The 13,411-nt window shown below is 42.3% G+C and overlaps 1 protein-coding gene and 1 long non-coding RNA gene across 4 annotated transcripts in view; one reads left to right on the forward strand and one right to left on the reverse strand.

Annotated features, from left to right (window-relative positions):
- CA10 (carbonic anhydrase 10) overlaps window positions 1-13,411 on the forward strand; it is a 339,090-nt gene that overhangs the window by 188,246 nt on the left and 137,433 nt on the right. The gene's annotated exons all lie outside the window — the stretch shown is intronic.
- LOC311530735 overlaps window positions 806-13,411 on the reverse strand; it is a 233,852-nt gene continuing 221,246 nt past the window's right edge. For both annotated transcript variants that reach the window (XR_014714079.1, XR_014714080.1), the window contains 3 exons: window positions 11,224-11,286; window positions 2,768-2,910; window positions 806-1,152 (listed from right to left, as the gene is read on the reverse strand). This is a non-coding gene — a long non-coding RNA (uncharacterized lncRNA). The remainder of the gene's footprint in view (window positions 1,153-2,767; window positions 2,911-11,223; window positions 11,287-13,411) is intronic.

Below are 13,411 nucleotides of genomic sequence, written 5' to 3' on the forward strand. Positions count from 1 at the left end.
TCCCTTCTGGTGTTTCTCACAGACCAGGTCAACTCCTCTTGTGTCCGATCAGGAGTTGGAGGGATGGGGGGAACCCAGATTCACCCTCTACACTGGGTTCCAGCCCAGGGCCCTGTGGATAGCAGCTGTCTACAACGTTCCCTGTATCAGCTGCATGACCGCTACAACTCCCTGGGCTACTTCCCCATGGCCTTCCTCCAGCACCTTCTTTATCCTCACTGTAGGATCTTCCTCCTGAAACCTGATCACGCTTGAACTCTTCAGTCCTCCCGCAACATGCCTTCTCACTCCCTGCTCCTTGCGCACCCCCCTGCTAACTGATGGGAGATCCTTTTTAAACCAGGTGTCCTGATTAGCCTGCCTGCCATAACTGATTCTAGGAAGGTCTTAATTGGCTCCAGTGTCTTGATTAGCTTGCCTGTCTTAATTGGTTCTAGCAGGTTCCTGATTGCTCTAGGGCAGCCCCTGCTCTGGTCATTCAGGGAACAGAAAACTATTCATCCAGTGGCCAATATATTTGTCTTCTACCAGACTCCTGTACCCCACTGGTCTGGGTCTGTCACACCATGTTAAACCCCTAATGTAAGTGCACTCTCCTGATATAAAGCAGTGATTACCTGGATAAATTTTACTCTGACAACTTGCATTAGCAGTTTGTATCATTAGCTACACAGGTGCAAGTCTCAATCATTTTCCTACTATAGATAGGCTCAGAGCAGTGAGGACAGTTCTGGTGGCTCACAGTGCCGTTATTCTGGTGAATTAGCATACTCCAGCTTTTGACAAATGTTCACTAAACCAAACCTTCATTAAAGATCCTTCTTTAATACCAGAAACGCTTCCTCTTCCAATGCACTGCCGTTGAAATATTATTTCCTGTTACAATTCTGCTTCCCACTGCTTGGGTTGTCTCAGCATTTTTAGCAAATAACTCACTAACTAGCTCCCTGAATCAGAGAAATTCTTCTAACTATGGCTTCTAGAAACTGCAGGCATTAATAAAGTAGCGCATTCAGTAAAGTTTCTGGTTTAAAAAGTGCAATCCTGATAGTTGAGGTCTGTGACAGATCATCCATTAAAATTAAGCATGCTGTTTAGGAAGATGCTACCCATCCAGATGTGGAACTTCTTGGAGTGTCCAGTGGAAATACTCTAGAATAGAGGAGAAAAAGCAGAGGTGAGAGGGAGGAATCCATGGCCTAGTTTACAGCACATCTGGGCAGATTAAGGGGAAAAGGACAGAAGAAATGCAGAAAGAAAAAGGAGAGTATAGATGGTCATCAAATACAGAGAAACATGTTTTAATTTGGCACACTAACATAAAAATAATTTCTTAATGGAGCTGATCTGCTCACCTAAATGAAGAAGAATTAGGGCCATCTCTTAAGAGAGGAGATTGGCTGATAAAGGTGGTTTCTTGTATAGCTTTTATGCATATATATCTGTTCTGTCTGCCTATACTTGTATAGGTGGAACGGAATATGTATGTATTTAGCCTTTACAAGAGACCATCCTTATAAGCCAAAATCCTATTACCTTCAGTAAGTGCAAGTTTGCACTAATCAAGTCAGTTGAGGCTTGGCAAATGTAACTCCATTGTAGTGAAACCACAGTTGAAGATGGCAATAAAATACATTTAATAGCTCACTGCAGGGGCCTGCTATACAACTGTGGCTTTGATTCTTTTGCCATCCTCTCCACCTTGAATCAAGGCCAGAAAAGCAATGCCACTCCATAAAAGGCATACCATTCTGTTATTGGCAATGTAATCTTTAAAACTGTTGGCTTGCAAGTAGGAAAATGTAAAGAGGATTTCTTGAAAAATGGCACACCTCTGTGAAAATACCGAGAGTTAGGAAAACCAATGAGCAAAGTTGTGTTCCCTTCCTTTCTCCCACCTCCCCCGAAACTAACACCCTTCACCCCCCTCCCGCCCCGTGAACCTCAGATACCCAGCACTTTCCGTAAAGATTAATTGGAAGAATATTTCCTGCCACTGCCTTCTGGGGGATCTCCCTCTCAAAATGTCCCAGCATTATAGTCATTGATGACAATGTCAATAGTGTTAATTTAGACTATTAGAAGATATGTACAAAATATCAGGCTCTGATGGGACCTGTTCAGTTCCAAGATTTGCAGTCCCATGCAGGCTACCTTGCCAATCCAACACTCTTTGGCACAGAAATAGGATTGTTTTTAATTCGCAGGAAAGGGCCTTCTCCCCATCTCTTGTCCTTTTCAGGGATGGGACACTCAACTGTTATCCTGTAATTAAACTATCACTACAAATAGGACTCTACTCCCAGCTGCAAAGACAGACCACCTCAGGTGCTGCTAGCTTGGAGCTGAGCTACCATGTCCTGCCTGCAAACCTTGCTGTCAGTTCTCACTCTCCAATATTATGTCTAAATAGAGGATTATTGGCTCCCACATCTGAGAAGTGGGCACCATCCAAATGAGAGTCCTCTTGTGCTACTCCTAGCTGAAAGGGTGGAAGTTCTCTTTGCTCAGATAAAGTCCTTCCATGTCCTCTCTGCTGCTGTTGGTCTGTGAGTGCTTCCCCAACCCTAAGACCATACCAGCATGGTCAACTGAAAAAGCTGCCCTGTGGCAGCACACAATTCCTTGTGATTCAGTTGAGCAGCTCCATGCCTTTCTTCCCAACCAAACTGTTGAACCACCTCAAGATTATATCTGCGGGAAGGATGCTGTTGCCACAACACATGAATCAGAGCATCCCATGATGGCTGGGCCCCAAGAAACATACCTGATTCCACACAAAGCCTTAACGGAGATCCTTGCGGATGACTCACTGCCCCTGTGTAGGCCTGGCACATAATGAAATGGCAGGTTCCTGGATTGAGAAGGATCTGCCACTTCAGTCTTGTCCTGTCACACCCATGGGAAAAGCTATAAAATCAAAGCCATGAGGTTACATATAAACAAGTGCCCCGTCACAAGGGAGGAGGATAGGTGAGTACTGGGAAGGAAGAGAGAGCTCAGGATCATTGGATACTTTACAGAGTGCAGCGGAAAGAGGCCTGCTTCTACCAATCACCACCTTTTAGGGGTGGCACTGCAGTCCACTGGTCTTAGGGTATATCTACACCGCACCATTAAACCAGGCTCATACTCAGATTTTAACCTTAATTCTCCGGCTGTTCACACAGAAAAAACTCTAACGTGTTTGGATGTGTTTCAAGCTTTGGCTAGCTGGCCCAGCTGTGGGGGAGGAGGGTGTGCTAGACCCTGCACTCTGGTTTAACTTTGGCTAGAACCCACCCCTTTTGCAATGAGGATTCAGAAAAAATCACTCAAGTGCTAATAGCCCCCCCAGTTCTCTTACTACAGTTTCCCCTGAAGGACAGACAAGTTCTCCTGTATTTCATACAGTTGACTGGGAAAGGATCCATAAAGTGCCTGTGCACAAAACCATGGGGTAGGCCCCCAGACACATGAGCAATTGCAGAATCAGTGGGGACACAGTAGCATGGTGTGGCTTTGCAGTGGGGATGCTCACACCTGGTCTAGGCTAACCTGGTGCCAATTACCTGGATTAACTGTGTGGCATAGACATAGCCTCAGAGGCACTGGGCTACATGTATGGGGTGCTGCTATTGGCTGAGGGTCATTGCTGTGCCATCCAGAGCTTCGCCCACCCTTCTGGCCCTTCCCCCCAATCCAACAGTAGCTGAACCCTCACTTTTGTATATTTTGGGAGCTAATTCCCTCCCCCTTAATGAACAACAGAATTCATTGGATTGCTGCATGTGTTGGAAGGGAGATTGTCAACAGCCTGATTCATCCATCAGCCTGCTATACAAATCGTGGTATTTTCTGAATGAAGCAGGAGGTGTGAAATCTTTAGCTACTGCTGCCCTTGCAGTTATATCTGAAAATGTGTCAGCCCTTTCATGATGTGTTCTCCAAATATCTGAAGAGGTGTTTACAGAGGGACACTGCATTTCAAAACAGCGGTTTGAAGAGCTACTTGCCATTCCTTGCCATACCTGCGGCATCCGTTATATATTTCTTTATCACTGCATCCTCAGAAATGTAATATATTCAGCCAAAATTATTATGCAGCATATGCTTATACTGGGATGTTGTGCTCTAGGTTTGTACAGGCGGAATATTTGTGTATATTCAGAGATTAAGTATTAAATATAAAAGCCATAAAAAACCCCAACAATTATTGGTCTAAATTATTATCTTGGTTACTGCATTGCTGTAAATCCATGGTAGCTTAATTGGCAGTGATCTGATGGGTTTAAAAACAAAAAGAGAGTGGCATAGTTATGTCTCCAAAGCATTACGCGAAGGGTTAAATCCTGTTCTAATTCACATTAGTGTTAATCTGGAGTAAATCCAGTGAAAACAAAGGATTTACTCCCTGTTTTATATTGCTGTAAGTAAAAGCAGAATTTTGCCCTGTGATGAAGCCCCACAACCCAAACCCCGTGAGCCCAAGTTCGTTGACCTGGGCTCTGAGACTCAGTGCCGTGGGTTTTTCTTTGCAGTGTAGACATACCCTAAGTGGTCAGCTAAGGGTCGGGTTGCCCTGTTCTGAGCACACGTGACTGGCTAGGCGTGGTGAAGCAAGAGGAGAAGCCAGCAAAGGTTCTCTTCATGGAGTTTTCCTTGGTCCGTCTGTCATGGAATACCCAGGAGGGCTTGACCCCCAAGCTCTGTGGAATTGCAAAGGTTGGGAGTGGGTAGGTCTGAGGTTTTATTTCAGGGCCATCTGTAATGGGAACTGCATTTCCAGCCAGTTGGAATTACCTTCATGGTCTAATCATCTTCAACACGTGCCCCATGCCCCAAGTCCCTGGAATTGAAGGTGTTTCAGTTTCCTGCAAAGGTTTAAATAGAGCCAAATAATTCCCACCTTTGCCACCACCTCCTCCTCATCCCAAAAATGCAAAGCCAACCAGATGAGGAAGCCCAGCAAAGCAACAGCAGCTCTGCCTTTCCAAAATAAATAAAGCTGCATTATTTTCAGGCGGCTCTCACTCTGCTGTATTGTAAGCTCAGTGGTTTGAGCATTGGCCTGCTAAACCTTGGCTTATGAGCTCAATCCTTGAGGGGGCCATTTAGGGATCAGGGGCAAAAATTCGGGATTGGTCCTGCTTTGAGCAGGGGGTTGGACTAGATGACCTGAGGTCCCTTCCAACCCTGAGATTCTGTGATGAGCATCCAAGCAGTAATACGGTCACCTTGGCTTTGCTACGGTGAACAATGCCAGTGCCTGATGCCAGCTCTTCTTGTAGCCCACAAAAGGGAGGTGGCGGGGAAAGCATATGTAAGAGTGTGTACTGAGTGTGTTTGTGGCTTGCAGACTTACTGATATACTTGGAGTCAGAATTCACTGTACAGTTTCATGGGGAGGAGAAAAACTCTAGTGTTGGGAAGTTTTGTTTGGAAATAAATTGTTGATGAGGCAGGAAAATTAATTAGTAATTAAACTAAATTAATTAGTAATTAAACTAATTACAGTTTGATAGATAGCTAAGAGCGTTTTGTCTTCCTGAATCCATCATTTTTGTCTGTGAGGCATGTACCATGGTTTAGAAAATGGCCCAAATCAAAATTCTAGATCTAAATACCCCAAAACTCTGGAGGAGTTTGGATAATAATAATAGTACCTAGTTCTTTTATATAGCACTTTTTTATCAGTAGATAAAATCTCAAAGTGCTTTTCAAAGGAGGTCAGTATTGTTATCCCCAACTTACAGATGGGGAAACCGAGGCGTAGAACAGGAAGTGACTTGGCCATGGGCCACCCAGCAAACCAGTAGCAGAGCCAGAAATGGAACCCAGGTCTCCTGAGACTTAGTCCAGTGCCCTAGGCCACAGAATTAAACTATGTAGCATTACTTAATACAAAATTTTTGTTGGCTTCTAGTTTAACAAGACTTCTTTTTCTTTCTGATGGTTGGGTTTTATTTCTTTGTTTTGCTTCATTTTCATTCTTGGGGTTTTTTCTTCAACAGTGTCCAAGTAAAGAAAGCTTGAATCCTTCAGTGGAAGGAGGTTCAAATTCAGTGAATAAAGTGCTAGAATTCCATCACAAGTTTCATACTAGATCAAAAATTTTAGGCCTGAGAACAGCAGACCAGATTTCGATTTTTATTTACTAATATAGAGATGTGCAATAATAATTAATCTAGTATTCTACTAGGAAATAATCCATTATACAAGAAAAGAATAAAAATGCGAGTGTTTTGTGAGGGTCAGTGTGACAGATGTGACACTATAAAATCGCTTTATCTACCAGTGAAACCAGCCAGTGGAAGCATGTGCCTGGCAGTGCAGAAATTCCACAGCAGTATATTAGCTTTGCAAAAGAATCTTTTCTGCCATTTGTTTATTTTTAATGCCTGACTAGTAAACCTCACTGGCAGAATGAATAATTACTACCATTCTGGTTTTGTGTTTCTTTCTTTACAGTCCCAATCTATTCTGCATCATCAGTATGAGATTCAAGCACATATAATAAATTAGACTAGCTGCCACAGCAGTGTTCTTACTGCTACAGATTTGCATCAGTTGACAGTAGATAAATTGCAAAAAAAAACATGGAGGAAAAATACATACATTAAAACCATGGAGTGTTTTAAAAACTTTCTGAGGCCCAGGAGTTTGATTCAAATGCTGATTCAGACCCCAAGTCAAATTAAAATGTGAACTGTCTACATTATGCTGTCAGAATGCCTCCAAGCACCACTGTTCAGTTTCTGTGGTTCTGCCATGCTTCCCAGCAGCTCTGCAAAGGGGAGTGAGACGGGTTTGGTCACAGAGACCCCCTTGGGACTGCACCTGATGTACTGAAACTACCTCTGAGCCTGGTTTCCCTGCCAGCTTGGGACTTCAGAACCCTGTTTTGTTGAGCCAGACATGCCAGCCGGCTGCAACATAGACCCAGAGTCTGAACCATGCCCCCAAAGCTGCAGACTTAACTGAAAATGGCTTAGTAAGTACTCCTGTCTCCAGCACCTAGCTCCCAGTGGTATCCAAACCTCAAATAAATCCGTTTTACTCTGTACAGGGTAAACGTATATGGGTAAACTCATAAATTGTCCGCCTTCTATAATACTGATAGAGAGAGATGCACATGCAAAACAAAACACGCAGTTCTAAGCCTAACATGTGAAGAAACTGATTACAGATGAAATCTTACCCTCAGAGATGTTCCAATAAGCTTCTTTTACAGACTGGACTCCTTCCCAGTCTGGGCCCAATCCTTTCCCCGGTACAATCCTGGTTAGTTCCAGCTCAGGTGGTAAGAAGGGGATTTCTTCATGACTGGCCCCCTTTGTTCTGTTCCACCCCCTTTTTATAGCTTTGGCACAAGGCGGGAATCATTTCTCTCTCTCTGGGTTCCCACCCCTCCTTCTAAATGGAAAAGCACCAGGTTAAAGATGGATTCCAGTTCAGGAGACATGATCACATGTCCTGTGAGCTCCCTTCTAGTCCTCCTGGACTGGTCTGTAGGTATGCAGGGGAGACTTGCAGGTAAACAGAGTAATCTACGGTCAGTTGTCCTAGACAATGGGAGCCATCAAGATTCTAAACCACCATTAATGGCCCACACTTTGCATAATTACAATAGGACCTCAGAGTTATGCTACATATTCCTAGTTTCAGATACAAGAATGATACATTCATACGGATAGGATGAACACACTCAGTAGATTATAAGCTTTGTAAGGATACCTTACAAGAGACCTTTTGCATAAAGCATATTCCAGTTACATCATATCCACACTTATAAACATATTTTTATACAGCATTATGGAATGCAACATCACAAGGAGCTGGGGTGTCATTTTGCCCTGAATGTGTGTTGCAACATAAAGTTCAAGCTACCCATGGGCAAAGTTATGGAGACAAGATGGCAGATCCTGTGCCCAGCAGTATATCCTTACTCAAAGGAGTAATATAGAAAAGGTTATCCTGCCTCACATAACAATCCCAGCAAATAGAAATGTCTTCTCTTTTTGGGTAGGCAACCTGAGTATTTCCTTGGGTGAATTCTGCAGGCTGTTAATTATGACACACAATTTTACTGCCTTAAGGGAAGACCAGAGCTATGATCCCGCATTGCACTATGGGGGTATAAGTGCCATATAACCAGAAGTTATGGGAAGATATTAAAAGAAAATTGAGGCTGAATATCTGGAAAAACTTTCTGATAGTGAGATCTACTAGACTGTGAAAGAGTTCCCCAAGGGGGAGTAGTGGAAACTCTATCACCTGATATACTTAAAACATGAGTGGACAAATCAATTGCTATAGAGTATACTAAGGAACAGCCCTGTGTTGGCTTAATCCTGATCCTGCTATCCTTGTGTATCCAAAACTCTCTTCTTCAGTGGGAGTATTAAATGTACGAAGAGTACAGGATTGGGGCCTTGATACGCGACCCTTATTTTCCACCACCCCCTTCCCCCCCCCGAAAATATTTTACACGTTTTTAAATAAATAAAATCCTAGAGTTTGATCAATTAGAATGATTACTTGCTTTGTCCTCATGTCAGATTATTACTAATTAAAGCAAGTGCCCATAGCTAGGCTGGTACATGTGGGTGCCCTATATACAGCACATTTATTTGTCAGTCAGAAATTTCCTTTCTGCTCCTTTATTCACAGTCCATGGTAAGCAGAACATGGACCTGCTAACATATGTGATTAACTTTTGAACCCAGGATTTTTGAGTGGGTTTTAAATTAGGCAAGCTAACCCATCCCCAGTATTACTTATTATTATATTATTACATATATTTGTTTTTACTAGCAACGTTCTGAAAAGTGCATATTTCCATCCTGATGTGCATACATTTCTTTAAAGTCCATTTCTTGTAGATCTAGTCTACATATCATATGATGTGACAGTTCCTACTGTGGCTTTATTTTTATTGCCAAATACAAATGTTTGTCTGTTTGTGGGTATTACTGCTGTAGGTTTTTGGTTTGGTTTTGTTTTTATCCCACTGTCTTTTTAATGATTCCATGTATCTTTCCTCTAAATGCTGCTTCTGCTTTTTGCTAGGGCGCTCTCTCTTTCCAAGTGAAGTGCTCACTGTCTTCCTGAGTGGGGACCAGTGCATAAGGGGGAAACAAGATTTGATTATTTAAATCATATGGACATATATATGATACTATTACGCAGTCAAATCAGGAAAACATGCACAGCTAGATTCTCCCACTGGTACAAATTATAAGTAGCTCCATGGAAATCAGTGAAATTATACAAGTGCAAACCCCAGTGTAAGTGACAGCAAAATCAGATGTATTGATTCTATACTAAAAAGAGACACTGGCAATTTAAAAATCACATTCCAGTCTGAAAAATGTCTACCTATAATTGTTTCAAGTATAGCCAAAGGTAACTACAACTGAAAAAGGGATGACAATTTTTTTCTAATTTGTTTTCTTTACGCCTTTGACAACATTTTGCTTGTAATCAATTTCACTCTTTCCCCTGTACATTGTTAGCTTCCTGTTTAGTTTGTGTGGGTCTTTCCCACAGCAACAAGAGAGAAAAGCAATTGTAAAAATAGGGCAATGTGAGTATAATACTACACAATTTGGTGGGGGACTCGAGAGATGTTTCAATACCTGAAACTGTTTTAAAACTTACCTTATGAAACGTCAACTTTCAAGGTGGTGATGCTACTTTACGGACTAGACTCTGCTTTTCAAACCAGCACCAATCTGGGGTAACTCTACTGACGTTGTAGATTTACACCACTATAACTGAGATCATGATCTGACCCCTGTATCTTAAATGAACCATGAAAACAATTGAAACAGAACAAATTTTGTGAGTACTGTTTACAAGTCCATGCTTTTCTTCACCCATATTTGACTTCTAAACTTTATTATTCTGTTATTTATCTAACTCCAGAAATGTGCACAGTGCTGTTCAGTAGGATGATTGTTCCAAACAGATAACAAGCTCCTGCTTTCAGAGCTCATTGTATGCGCATGACTGGAAACAATACAGTGCAGAACAAATCCAGCATGACACGTGCTCATTTTAGCAGAGTGCTGTGCAGATAGAGTGTTTTTCTGAGCCTTACTTGTTGGCTGGTGGGTGCTTGTTACTATACCAATTCTATTTTTAAATCTTGACACAGAAACATCTCTGATGGCATTATGGAACCGGGTGAAAGGTGGTTGTTTTGTTCTGTTTATTAATAATTTTATGTTACTGCTGAATAATAATGCAACCCAGATGAGGATACACTGTTTCCTTTAGTTTCCTCGGGGATATCCCAAGAAAAAGGAGGTTGGCAACGGGATTCATCTGATTATATTTGTGTGGTTTAAGGGATTTTTCAATTTTATCTATTTATAAAATTACTTGGAGCTGAGGATTAAAGAGGAAGGTTTAATGCAGGAAAGCTGATTTAAGACTGAGGATCTTTCTTAGCAGCATCCATTTAAAGTTAATCTTTGATCATCTGTGAAGCTGATTACCTAACATGTAAAACCTATAAAAAAAATCCTCTTTTATTGTGCAACAGAAATATTTTTTGTTCTTCCAAGTTCCGTTGATCACACCAGCAAATTCATTAAATCTGTTAATGAAGTACAGTCCTAAATGTAACACTGAAATATTGCCAGCCTTGGGGGAAAGCAAAAAAGAGAGAGAGATTGTGGGATTGCATCATTGTTGCTTTCAATAGTGAAATAGGATCATAGGATCTTAGGGTGAGAGATGGAAGGGGAACTGTAAGATCATCTAGTCCATCCCCTTGCAACAGAGGATATATCCAACAGAGGATATATCAGTGAATACGCTTGATCTTAGCCAAAAGACTTATTTAAATGTGCTTGGAACAGAGCATGCTAGTGCTCCCCTTGGTTCCAGGCTGGCTTATATAGCACTGCCAGAGATTCATTGCTACCAGTACCGGAGCCAGCTACATTAAAGCTAGCGTGGGTATGTCTGCAGGAACTAAAGTCACACCACACGATTGCAATGCACTCTCTGTGCAATCTTTAAAAAGCACAGCTGCTATAGGTGCAGTTTGGGGTCTTTTCTGGTGTGGTTTTCTTGACCATTATGCCACTTGGAATTGTACTCCACTTGAGGGGTTCTGCAGCAGGCAGAGAAACCCTCACAGATTACACACTCAGACTGGATGGAAATTGAGTTAATATAATCCATGGATCTGGCAGGAAGAATTCAGGAGGCAGTGTCCCAGAGTCTCACCCTTGGTCCATCTGTCTTCTCTCCTTCATAGATCTGGATCCTCACTAGACTCCTGCACAAGGGCTTCCATGAGTTTAAGGGGGAGGGAAGGAGAGAGAGAGAGAGAGAAAATTAGGTGATGGTAGCTCTCCTGTCCACCCAGTCCTCTTGCAAGCTAGTTCTACAGGTTTTGGCTCACTTCGTCTCACACAGAGTGGGGGGGAGCACTGAGGTCCCAAATACTGTGTGGTGGAGGACAAGTTGTGACTACCTGTACACATTAGTGTTTATGGAGGAAGTACCATTGTTGCCATTTTAGAGAGGGGCACGGAGATGTTAAGAGACTTGCCCAAAGCTATGCGGCCACTCTGTAAATTAGTTGCGAGGTAGGAATAGAACCCATATCCCAAGCAATGGCCTGTACCTCTCAACTTTTAATATTCGCATACTAAAGAGAAACTACACTTCACTTCAGCTAAGCCAAGTTGTATAAAAATCCCAGAATCCTTGGCAGGGCCCCACCTGTCGCACTGCAGGAACACATTAGACAACCACCATCCTTTTTATAACAGCAGCCAACAAGCATCTCAGTCAAGTAGGTGACCTAAAGATTGTTCAGTAAAATATTAGGCTGCTTCCTTAACTTGCAGCAAACTGACACTTTCCCTGGCTAACTGGGTGGGAGGTGGGATGTTGTTCATGATCGTAACTTATTTTCCTTTGGAAAACACTCTTCTCCAAAGTAAAATGACTGATAGTTTGTAATCAGTGGAAAATAGGCCACGGGGGAACTTGTTGCTTTGGTGTCAAGATGGATCTTCCTAGCACTGACCTTTTCATTTTCCACCTGATAGCAACTGTTTTTTGTGGCTGAAGGGACAAATCCTCAGCCACCCGGTAGCCCAACTGGGTTGGACACTGAGGAGCTCTGCAGGGGACAGACAAGGAGGAATCCTCACACCACCCCCAGCCCACTGAGGCTGCTGATTAGTTTTATCTGGTTTATCTCAGACTAACAGAAGCCCAAAATGCCCATAACATAGCCCTGTTGTGTGGGAAGGAGCAAAGGGTCCATAGGTACTAGTTGGCTCAAACTCTGGCCTTGTAGGCTGCCAGCAGGGTTTTGTACATGTGTACTCTTCCCCACACACACACGCATGTACATATGCCTAGCTCCTCCCCTTACGCAATAGAGTCACAATATTTCCACTCTCAAGGGACAATTGCCACAGCCAAAGTGGTTGGAGGTAGATTTGCCCCATAATGATTAATATGATTGGAAATTCCTCCTTACACACAGCAATCTTGCTCTTGCTTGATACCTGCAGTCAATCATGTGTTCGTGTGAGCTCATCTTGCTTATCTGCCTATGTATTCAATGCTTCCTTATGAAATACCCGCACTGTACATGGTGCTGCTATGTAAGAGAATCATGACAAAAACCTCTTTCCCTGAATAAATCTCCATTAGCGATTTGCTCTGTCAGGTTGTCATTTCACATGTCCTCATAATATCTTGGCAGGGATCCACATCAAGAATTCACTTTTGGCAGAGATTTATAATCAGACGGATTTATTTATGAAAAATGGATAGAGCTCTAAAAAGGGGAGACTGTGATGAGGGGCATGGTGCTTAGTTACAATCAAGTACTTTGCTGTTAAGAGTTACCTCTCTGGGGACAGGCAGCAGATGCAATCTGCTGTGTAGAGAAGATGTAGCGATACCAGTTGAAGAAAATGGTGATAACTTGCTGAAAGAAAACATTTTCAAAGCCTGACAAATCCATCTAGAACTTAAACAATGATTTAAAAAATCATCACCTAAAGGCAATGCCAATAGTTTACCCTTATACTGTCATGTTTCATCTGAAGGCACTTTACTAACGTTAATGACACCTCCCATCATCTATGTGAAGTAGGTATTATCCCCATTTTACAGAGGAATAAACTGAGTCATGTAAAAGTTAAATGACTTGCTTGTTCCTGGATCTGAATGCTACACCAACTCTTCTTCCTGTTTTATTTACTCTGAGTTTTCCCATGGGAAAAACCATAAACACATCTTTTTAATTGAAGAGTAAAAGAAAACAGTGCTGTCCATTGTCCTTGTAATCATAGTTATTTCCAACCAGTATTCGATCTGTAGTGAGGGGCTTGATTTTTAGCAATCCTGCTGTGTCCTTCTTCAGTCAATACACATACTGTCGTCA

This window comes from Lepidochelys olivacea, assembly GCF_965140295.1.
Source record: "Lepidochelys olivacea isolate rLepOli2 genome assembly, chromosome: 14".
NCBI lineage: Eukaryota > Metazoa > Chordata > Testudines > Cheloniidae > Lepidochelys > Lepidochelys olivacea.